We start from the raw sequence: 9,362 nt of genomic DNA on the forward strand, positions 1-9,362 counted from the left end.
GTATGTGTGTGTAAGTGTGGGCATGAGTCATTGTGTGGACGGACATCAGAGGGTGTCTGTCCATCCTCACCTTCCACCTTATTTAAGACAGGGTCTGTGTTGTCCCCACTTTGTAAGCAGGCCAGTTGGCCTGTGTGCCTCCTCGTCTTCCCATCCCAGTCGAGGGGTGCAAGAATTTCAGGTGCATCCCTACCAGCTCAGCCTTACATGGACTCTGTTTGCTCCTCCAAGTGTTGAACACAGAGTTATCCCATGATCCCAAAGCTGCACCTCTAGGAATCTTCTCAAGTCCTGGAAGCCACAGTGCCTCTGTCTCTGTGGGTTTGTCTTTCCCATGCATTTCATAGCCTTGGCCCACACACTGGAGGACTCTTTGCTTCTGTCTTCTTTCACTCAGCATTACACTTTCAAGGCTTATGCATGCATTAGATGTCAGAATGCCATCCCTTTTCATGGGCGAGTAATATTCCAAGTAGGGGCGGCCTGTATGTATTTACTCATCCATTCATCAATGGATATTAAATTGCTTATCACTCTTGGTTGTTGTGTATAGTGCTGTCATGATATTTGTGCATGTTTTTGCTTGGTCTCTTTAATTTAAATGACTTTTAAACATTTATTTCTTTACCTATTTATTGTATGTGTGTGTACATGGCACTTGTATGTAAGTCAGAGAACAACTTGCAGGAATCAGTTCTCTCCTGTTACCATATGGATCTCAGGGACTGAACTCAGGTCCTCAGGCTTAGCAGAAAGTACCTTTACTTATTGAGCTGTGTTGCTGACTCCTGACTGGCTAATTTTAAAAGGACAAAGTAAAGTTATCAGAAGAAGAAAATATCCCTTGTCCAGAGCTAGAATCAGGAGATTTATAACCCAATTCAGGAGTTTTCCTTCATTCTTATCTTAGCGAGAACCAGGGTGTGAGGTGGGAAGGAGACAAGAGAATACTTTCTTCAGAGCGTAACTCAGCAGCTTGGACCAGAAGCCAGGGGTCCGGGGCTGCAGCCTGCTGAGCTCAGAGTCCGAGTCCCTCTGTGCATCCTGTATCGCTCAGGTCTGGCACTGAGGGATCAGTTGTGGGTTCCTGGGAAAGGTGAGGCCTCAGGTTGAAGTCATGTTACTTCCTGCCCAGCTGCCTGGGACTTGTCGCTTAATCCTCCAGAACTTGGGTCTACCTCCCATTACTGGAAACCCTGGAGCAGAAAATGGCTTTCTGGATGAAATGGGATCATGTGCTAACACACTCTGGCTGGGTGAGGATAATCCTCAGACATTCACGGGAGTCCGTGGATACTGGAGAGCAGGTGGGCTGGGTGGCTCAGGATCCCCGGTTTGGCTGTTTGGGTTGAAGGTGTTTGGGGCAGGGACAGCAAGAGGGTGATAAAGGGCCTGCAGGGAAACAGTCCAAGAGGATGCAGGCTCAGGCAGGCAGAAGCCGACCGGAACCTCACGTTCTCCTGTCTGGCTCAAATCGTGACTGTAATCAGCCCGAGGAGTAGTGTTTGCGCAGAAAAGCACTCTGGGAGATGAGAGGATACTTTCTTATCAGGGGATTTTTCTCTTAGGCCTTCCCATGTGGAGTTCACTGATAACTTTGGAGGGAGTTTTGCCAGGAAAAGGCAATAAAAGTGATAGAGAGGCTGGAGGGCCCGCTGATGAGGCAAGATGAGAGGACTGGGTTGATTTAGAGGAGCTGGGCCCTGAGCTGGCAGGTGCTAAGGGTCCCAGATGGAAGTAGGAGTTGAGACGAGTCTGGGAAGACGATGGGAGGGTAACAAAGTGACTCTCTGGAAAGGAAGCAATAGGCAGACATTCAAGATGCCGCCTGGGCACAGAGCCTGCTTAGGAGAATAATGGCCTCTGGAGGGCTGTGGAGATGCTCTGGGGCTTGAAACAGCTAACATTTTACAAGATCAAGGGCTTAGGAACTGCTCTGTGGGGAGCGGTGCCTCCCCCCATCTCTGTTCATCTGGGCACGCTACCTCCTTTCCCAAGCTTATTTGGAAGCGCTGGTTGGGTTTGCAGCCCAGACCTTCGGGACTGTGCACGGACCCTGGCCTATTGGTGTGGGCCAGAGGTGAGCTCAGCAAGGCCATCTGGGGGTGACCCTTGGCTGTGGTCTCTGGACCAGCTTGATGAGCAGGCATTTGACCAGTTCTTCTGGGCTGGCCTCCCTCTGCTTCCCTGCCCTCCTTCCCCCTCCCTCTCCTCCTCCCCCTCCCTCCCCTCCTCCCCCTCCCTCCCCTCCTCCCCCTCCCTCCCCTCCTTCCCTCCTCCCTCCCCTCCTCCCTTTCTACCTACACTCCTCCATCCTTCCCTCCTCTTTTCCCTCCTTTCTCGCTCTTATTTATTAATAATCAAATTCTATTTATGTGTGCCCGTGCTACAGCGTATGGAGGTCAGAGGGCAACTTGTGGAAGACCTTCCTCATGTGGGTCCTGGGGACAGAACTCAGGTCATCAGGCTTGGTGGCAAATGCCTTTATCCAATGAGCCACCTGGCTGGCCCCTCTCTCTCTTGGGTAGTTCTGGTTATGCAGTCCACACTGGTCTAGAGTTTTCCATTCCTCCGGCCTCAGCCTGCTGAGTGCTAGGATCACAGGTGTATGGCACCTGTATTAGTTACTGCTCTGTTGCTGTGATAACACACCAAGCCAAGGCAACTCCTGGAGGGCTGCTGCTTACTGGCTTGCCTCCCCTTGGCTTGTTCCGCCTGCTTTCTTTTTATTTAAATTTATTAAATTTTTTTCCATTTTACATACCAACCCCAGTTCCCCCTCCCTCCCCTTCTCCCGCCTCCTCACCTCCCTCCCACTCTACCCCCATCCACTCCTCAGAGTGGGTAAGGCCTCCCATGGTAGTCAACAAAGTCTGGCATACCCAGTTGAAGGAGAGCTAGCCCCTCCCCATTGTATCAAGGCTGAGCAAGGTATCCCACCACAGGGAATGGGCTCCAAAAAGTCAGTTCATGCACCTGGGATAATCCTGGTCCTGCTGCTAGGGACCCCACAAACAGATCAAGCCACACAACTGTCATGTTCAGCGGGTCTAGTTCCGTCCCATGCAGGTTCCCGAGCTGTCAGTCCAGAGTCAGTGAGCTCCAGCTAACACTGGTCAGCTGTCTCTGTGGGTTTCCCCATCATGGTCTTGACCCCCTCTTCTTCTTTTTTTGAATGCCAAATGCCATTTATTGAACCGCCTGCTTTCTTATAGAACCCAGGACCACCAGCCCAGGGAAGGCACCACCCACAATGGGCTGGGCCTCCCACATCAGTCACCAAGATGCCCTATAGGCTTGCCCACGGCTTGGTCTTATGAAGGCAATTCCTCAGTAGAAGTTCCCTCCTCTCAGATGACTCTAGACTGTGTCAAGATGACAGGGAAGTAACCACCACAGCTCTGCACCCCACTAGGCCGTCTCTTTTACTTCTAGATCCCCAGCTCATGAGGTCAAGTCTCATGCAGTTATCCGACGGCTATGTGTCTCTCTCATCCTTTGTCTGTTTGCTGCCACTAGGAAGCTGACTTTAAAAGAAGCAGCGACATTCTGGTTGTGGTGTTCAAGCTGGGACTGGATGTATCAATTTGGGAGTTGTCACCACCAACCATGGATGGTATGAGTGCCCTGATGTGGGGTAACCCACAGAGGAGGTGGAGCTGGACGAAGACTCTCAGACTTGGGTTCTTGGGTGGCCAGTCCTAGAGTCTGAGAAACACGGAGGGGCAGGGGCGGGAGGGGGGGTGATTGAGACAATCGGTTGTCGGAATCTTCCATCTTGCAAACACTCATGAGATGGTTGTGTAGGGGGACAAGGACCCTCAGGGAGTATCAAGGAATAGACCATCATCAGACTGAGCAGCAAGCACAATGACATTCTCTTTATGGAGACTTGGACAGAAGTGAGGAGGGCATCCAGACTTCTTGGGGATCCTCAGAAGGTTCCCAGAACTGGGGACACTTGATTTGGGTCTTAAAAAAAACAAAACAAAACAAAACCAGAAACAAGCCAGTGTTGAAAAGGGAGGAGAAAGAATATTCTCAAGAACTCATAAGAGAGACATAAATTGAGCACTGTGGATGTTAAATGGGGTTCATGGTTTGGGGGAATGCCTGATTTGATTGGCAGAGCATGTATGTGGAGATGTGTCTGGATTTGAGCCTTTGGGCTGCGGCCCCTGTCAGGGGCCAGTCAACAGTGGCTTGCAGGCCACAGTCAGCCCACTTCTGGTTTTGGAGAACCCTGTAAGCTGAAGGTGAGTTTTATATCTTTTCTAATGGTTGGGGAAAGTTGTTTTAAGGCTAATAATTCATGAATATGATATACAATCCAAATTCAAATCTGTGATTATTTTCAGTGATGAGATACTTAAAGTCATCTGGAAAGTGGGTGAGGCACACTTTTGGGTAAGTCTGGGAGGGCATTTCAAGAGATGATTGCCTGAGGGGAAGGTCAACTGTGAACATGAAGGATGTTATCCAAATGACCTGGAAACCTGGACCAGACAGCTGAGAAAGGAACCAGCTAGCTGAGCACTGGCCTACCCCTTTCTCTTAACAGGGGCTGTGTGGCCTGACAAATGAAAACTTCTAAGTAGCTCATCGTGTGTGTGTGTGTGTGTGTGTGTGTGTGTGTGTGTGTGTGTGTGTGTGTATTTGTGTATTCATGTATTCGTGTATTCCTGCATGTCTGATGTGTGTAAGTGCATGCATCAGAGTCAACATAGGTGTCTTCCTCAGTCTCTCTTTCTGCTGTTTTTTGAGGTAGGGTAGGTCTTCAAACCCAGAGCTAGTTAATTCAGTGAGTCTGGCTAGCCAGACAGAGCTTCATGGGTCTTCCTGTGTCCATCTCCTGGGGATTACAGGTGTGTGCACTGTGCTTGTTCTGTGTGGGTATTGGGGGCCCAAACAAGCACTTTACTGACTGGGCCAGCTCTCCAGACTCCAGTGACATAAAATTTGGGACACTAGGGAAGCTCTGGTGAATAAGACAGAAGTCAGGGCCCAGGAGCTTCTCTCCTGAAGTCTCTGTGTGTGAGGGAAGAGTCCTTTTGGAGTGGGATCTGTTCCTGCTTCTAGAATTTCCCCTCTTCCTCCTCTTATAGCCAGCAGCCAGGAGTGAGCCCTTGAGCCCGTAAGGTCCCACATTCCATCTGGAATGTTCTCTGGCCATCAGGTGTCCTTTCTGGGAGCATGTCCCCTCTCGCTGGTAGGATGAGTGTGCTCTTCACCTAGAGTCTGATTCATTGTTTTGTTTTTCTTCTCAGGAACAAGCTGTTCCCACAAGGACAGGTGCCAAATCTTGTTTGCTGGGTGGGGGAAGCCACCACACTGCTCTGGAGGGACACATGTGGCTCTGGAAGCTGTTTCTAAAGACCTGTAAACAGAGAAGGAGCTGCTTGGGAGTCTGTGACACCCCTGGGATCCCATGATGGCCGACCTGAAGGCTTTCTGTGAGAGTCCTGTGAGTCCTCAGCTGAGTGCTCTCTGGAACCAGGATACCTGTGTCACGTGGATGGTGTCGGCAGGACACTCTGTCCTTGGCCTGACAAGCTAGCAAGATGATTTGCACTCAGCTAGCGCCACCCCCCCATCAGCAGAGGCAGCGTTGATGGTGGCTAAGAAAAGATTTGGAACTTGTGTAAGATTGCTCTAGCACTTTGCCACTGGTCACCTCTCCGCACCTTAGCTTCCTGCACTTTTTAAGATGTGGCAGTCATCACCCCACCTCATAAAGTCTTCAGGAGAATTCAACGGTTTCATGTTCTAATGCACCTAGGATGAAGGAGAGCCATTCTGTGAAGGGCCCTGGCTCTCTGCTATCTCCGTTCCCAGGGCATCCTATTCATGGGCTCCCTGGCATCTTGGCTGTCTTGTTCTTAGGTACAGGACAGCACTACTGTAAAAGCCGGAGTCTGCATACTACTGAGTTGAGCACCCAGCTCCTAGTGGGCTCTGGATAAATAATGGATAAACGAGTCAATGATTGACACTCAGCCAGTCAACAGGCTCTTCCTGGAAAGGGGAATCCCAGGGAAGCACCCTTCCCTGTTAATTCCTGATGGCCTTCCAAAGCTGGAGGCTCATTTCCCATACTGGTTCATCCTGGCCTTGGGTGTGGCTGGGAGTCTGCAGGGTCTTAGAGCAAGGTTCCTGGGAGAACAGGGCAGTATGTGAGGTGCAAGGGCTTCAAAGACCAGGATGTGGAGGGAGGCCAGCTTCCAGAGGACACAGGCTTCCAGAGGTCAGGACAGAAGCCACTTCGAAGTGCTCTCCAAGTGCTGCTTGGAAAAGGGAGTCCAGTTCGGAAGGAGCCAAGGGTTGGGATTCTGTGTGTTAGACAAATACTCTACCACTGAACTGTATTTCCAGCCCATAAGTTCATTCATTCATTCATTCATTCATTCAACAAACACATACTGAGGTTCTAAGCTGGTCAACAATGCATCAGACATAGACTTTGCCCTGAAAGATCCCAGTTTGGGGCCAGGGTCAGACAAGAGAGGCAGACAGATAATTACAAGCAACAGGCAGGCGGAGGCTGAGTCTGAATCACAGGTAAGGGTGTGAAGAGATCCCAACCATGACTTCCTGATAGAGGAGAGGTGGGGCTCTGGGTCAAGAGGCTTCTGGAAAGGGTAATGCCTGAACGGAGAGTGGAAGAATGAAAAGCACTTGGTTGTGGTGGGGGGATGGGAAGAACATTCTAGAAAGAGGAGAACAGGGTGAAGACCCAAAGACAGGGAAGTGTGTGTGTGTGGAATTGGGCAGATGATATGTTAAATGAGAGGCATGGGCTACAGGCATGAACGATGCTGAGGAAGTTAAGGATTCTGGGTAAGGCTGTGATTTAACTCAGTGGCAGAGCATTTGCTTAGCACGTGCAAGGCCATGAGTTCAATCCTCAATAAATTAAATGGAGGCCGTATGCTCTTTCTGATTTGTTTTGTGTTGAGGCAGTCTTCATTGGCTCTCACCAGGAATCCACTGGTCCTGAGGACCTCTGTGAGCTTGATGACTTTCTTCTCCATCCCATGGCCTGGTACTGCCAGCCAGCCTCATAAGTCACATGCCCCAGATGAACAAACTTTCTGGTTAGGCTTCACCTGCACAACCTTGAGGAGAGCAGGGACCACCAGCCACTCTTTCTTGTCACTCGGGGAGGGATCTCATCTAAGATCTTGAGGCATTCCAGGGCAGTCTGGCCTTGCTTGGTCTTGCAGGGCACCATGCCTCGCACTGCTCGCCAAAAACTGCAGGGCCCCTAAGTGGTAGGATATCTGGGAAGGGTTGGTGTTTGTCTGCTGTGGAGAAAGGCCGGGTACTTTGTTTTGTTGATATACTCCAATGCACAACAACCACCTTCTGACCACAACGGCCACCAGGCAGCTCAGAAGATAGTGTTGGTCGTCCAGCACTAGAACTGCCCCTCCGCCGTCTTTGTTAAAGGGGCTTGCTGCTTTACATAATGCTAAGTCAGGAAACTACAGCCGCCTCTGCCTCCTCCAACAGCAGGTGCACGCCCCAGCTGGCTTCCACACAGAGGATGCTAGAAGCTTCTTGGGCAATCCGCCTAAGATTGGTTCTACTTCACGCAGAGTTGAATCCAGGTACCCATGTGGATACCAGTGAGTGTCCCCCAGGCTGGTGGATAAAGGGGACCACTGCCAAGCCTAACAACCCAGTTTCGATCCCTAAAATCCACATGACATGGGAGAGAACTGACTCCGACAAGTTGTCCTCTGACCTCCACGTGTACACCATAGTATGTATACACCCATGGATTCTCAAGTGCGCACACACACACACACACACACACACACACACACACACACACACACACACACTCGGAGGGATGGTGCTTGCCATTCTATCCAGAAAGCTTGTTGATAATGGATCCAGTCAGTGCCACTTTCTAGGCTGTTCAGACATGGCCCTGAGGTTGTTTTGGACTGGGTCACTATTTGTCTCCAATGACCATGGTGATGATTGACAAGGCTTGAGGAGTGAGCTGCTCTTAGAGGCAAGGGTGGGGCAGCTGTGTGAATGGATAGGGCTGGTGAGTTTTTTCCCTAAAGTAAGACGGGGTGCTGCGATCAGAGGGCAGTGGGTGCTGGCTGGGGAAAACAGGGCTGTCCAGTGAGACTCTTATCTTATTCCATTTGTCTGAATCATACAGAATAGAAACTGTTGATAGTGATGGGGGGTTCTGCTCAATGAGGATAGGCTTTCCTTTAGGGGTGATGATTTCTTGAGACTAGATGGGGTGATGGTTTGCACAATGCTGTGAATTACATCAAATGCAACTTAATTGTTCACCCTGTGGGTTTTTCTTTCTTTCTTTCTTTCTTTCTTTCTTTCTTTCTTTCTTTCTTTCTTTCTTTCTTTCTTTTTTTTTTTTTGGTGTTGGGGATCAAACTCAGGGTCTCATGAAAATGAGGCAGGTGCTTTGCTACTGAGCTCCAAATTACTCACTTTAAAATGGTGAATTTTTTACTGAATCTCATCTCAGTATAGAAGTGACCATTTTCCCCCCTCATCCCAGCATCTCGGGACGCTCCATCTTCAAGGGCCATTGGGGGTGTGACTTTTCCTTCCCTTGTTACTGCTGGGGACTCACACTGGGTTTTAGCCAGAGGGGCTTACAGAGGAATAGGGTGTGGTGCTGGCAAGGCACTGCCCACTGCAGGGCCACGGAAATGCCTGGGTGTTTTGTCCAGAGGTACAGTCCTGTACTTTCATGAGACCCGGCGAAGCGAGCCCCAGTGTGGTGCCAAGGACATCTTGTTCAGAGGAGAGGTGGCACTCTGGGCTTCCCTGGGGCCACTTCCAAGCAGTGGCACCTGTTTTCGTTCTGGCTTTGGGGCCGGGAAGGGCTGTCCCTCCTCAGGGTCCAATGCTCCAGCTGGCTGAGGACACTGGAGTTTCTGTTTTCCATCCTCACTTGGCACTAGAGATGCTTGCTGAGGCCACCAAGAGAAAGGCTGGCCACACTGGAATTTCGAAGGGAACAGAGGTTTTATCTCATTCTCCGAGCCTGTCCACATTCTACATGCTGGAGTTTGGGCAGAGACCAGAGCTGTCTGTGGCTCCCAGATGGAGCACACTGACACCTCCGGGAACGGGTGTTTCTCTTAGGTGAGCATCCCCCGATCCTGGCCCACAAACTGGCATTGGCTGGACTTCAGGGATAGTGCTGGGCTCATCTGGTGAGAGCATGGAGACCAGTCCCTTTGGCTGAGCTGTGCTCTTGGTTCCTGCTTCGAGCTAGAGGAGAGTTGGTCTGTGGCTAGAGCTTCTGGGATTCCTGGGCCACCTGGGCCTATGTCACTATGCAAAGCCATGGACACACTGGCTCATAA

The 9,362-nt window shown here is 50.5% G+C and overlaps 1 long non-coding RNA gene across 3 annotated transcripts in view; it reads left to right on the plus strand.

Annotated features, from left to right (window-relative positions):
* The window catches only part of LOC118577529, a 35,847-nt gene extending 27,513 nt beyond the window's left edge, over positions 1-8,334 (plus strand). For all 3 annotated transcript variants that reach the window (XR_004944207.1, XR_004944208.1, XR_004944209.1), the window contains one exon: positions 4,359-8,334. This is a non-coding gene — a long non-coding RNA (uncharacterized LOC118577529). The remainder of the gene's footprint in view (positions 1-4,358) is intronic.
* Positions 8,335-9,362: the final 1,028 nt, after the last annotated feature.

Source organism: Onychomys torridus, chromosome 2 (genome assembly GCF_903995425.1).
Source record: "Onychomys torridus chromosome 2, mOncTor1.1, whole genome shotgun sequence".
NCBI classification, from domain to species: Eukaryota; Metazoa; Chordata; class Mammalia; order Rodentia; family Cricetidae; genus Onychomys; species Onychomys torridus.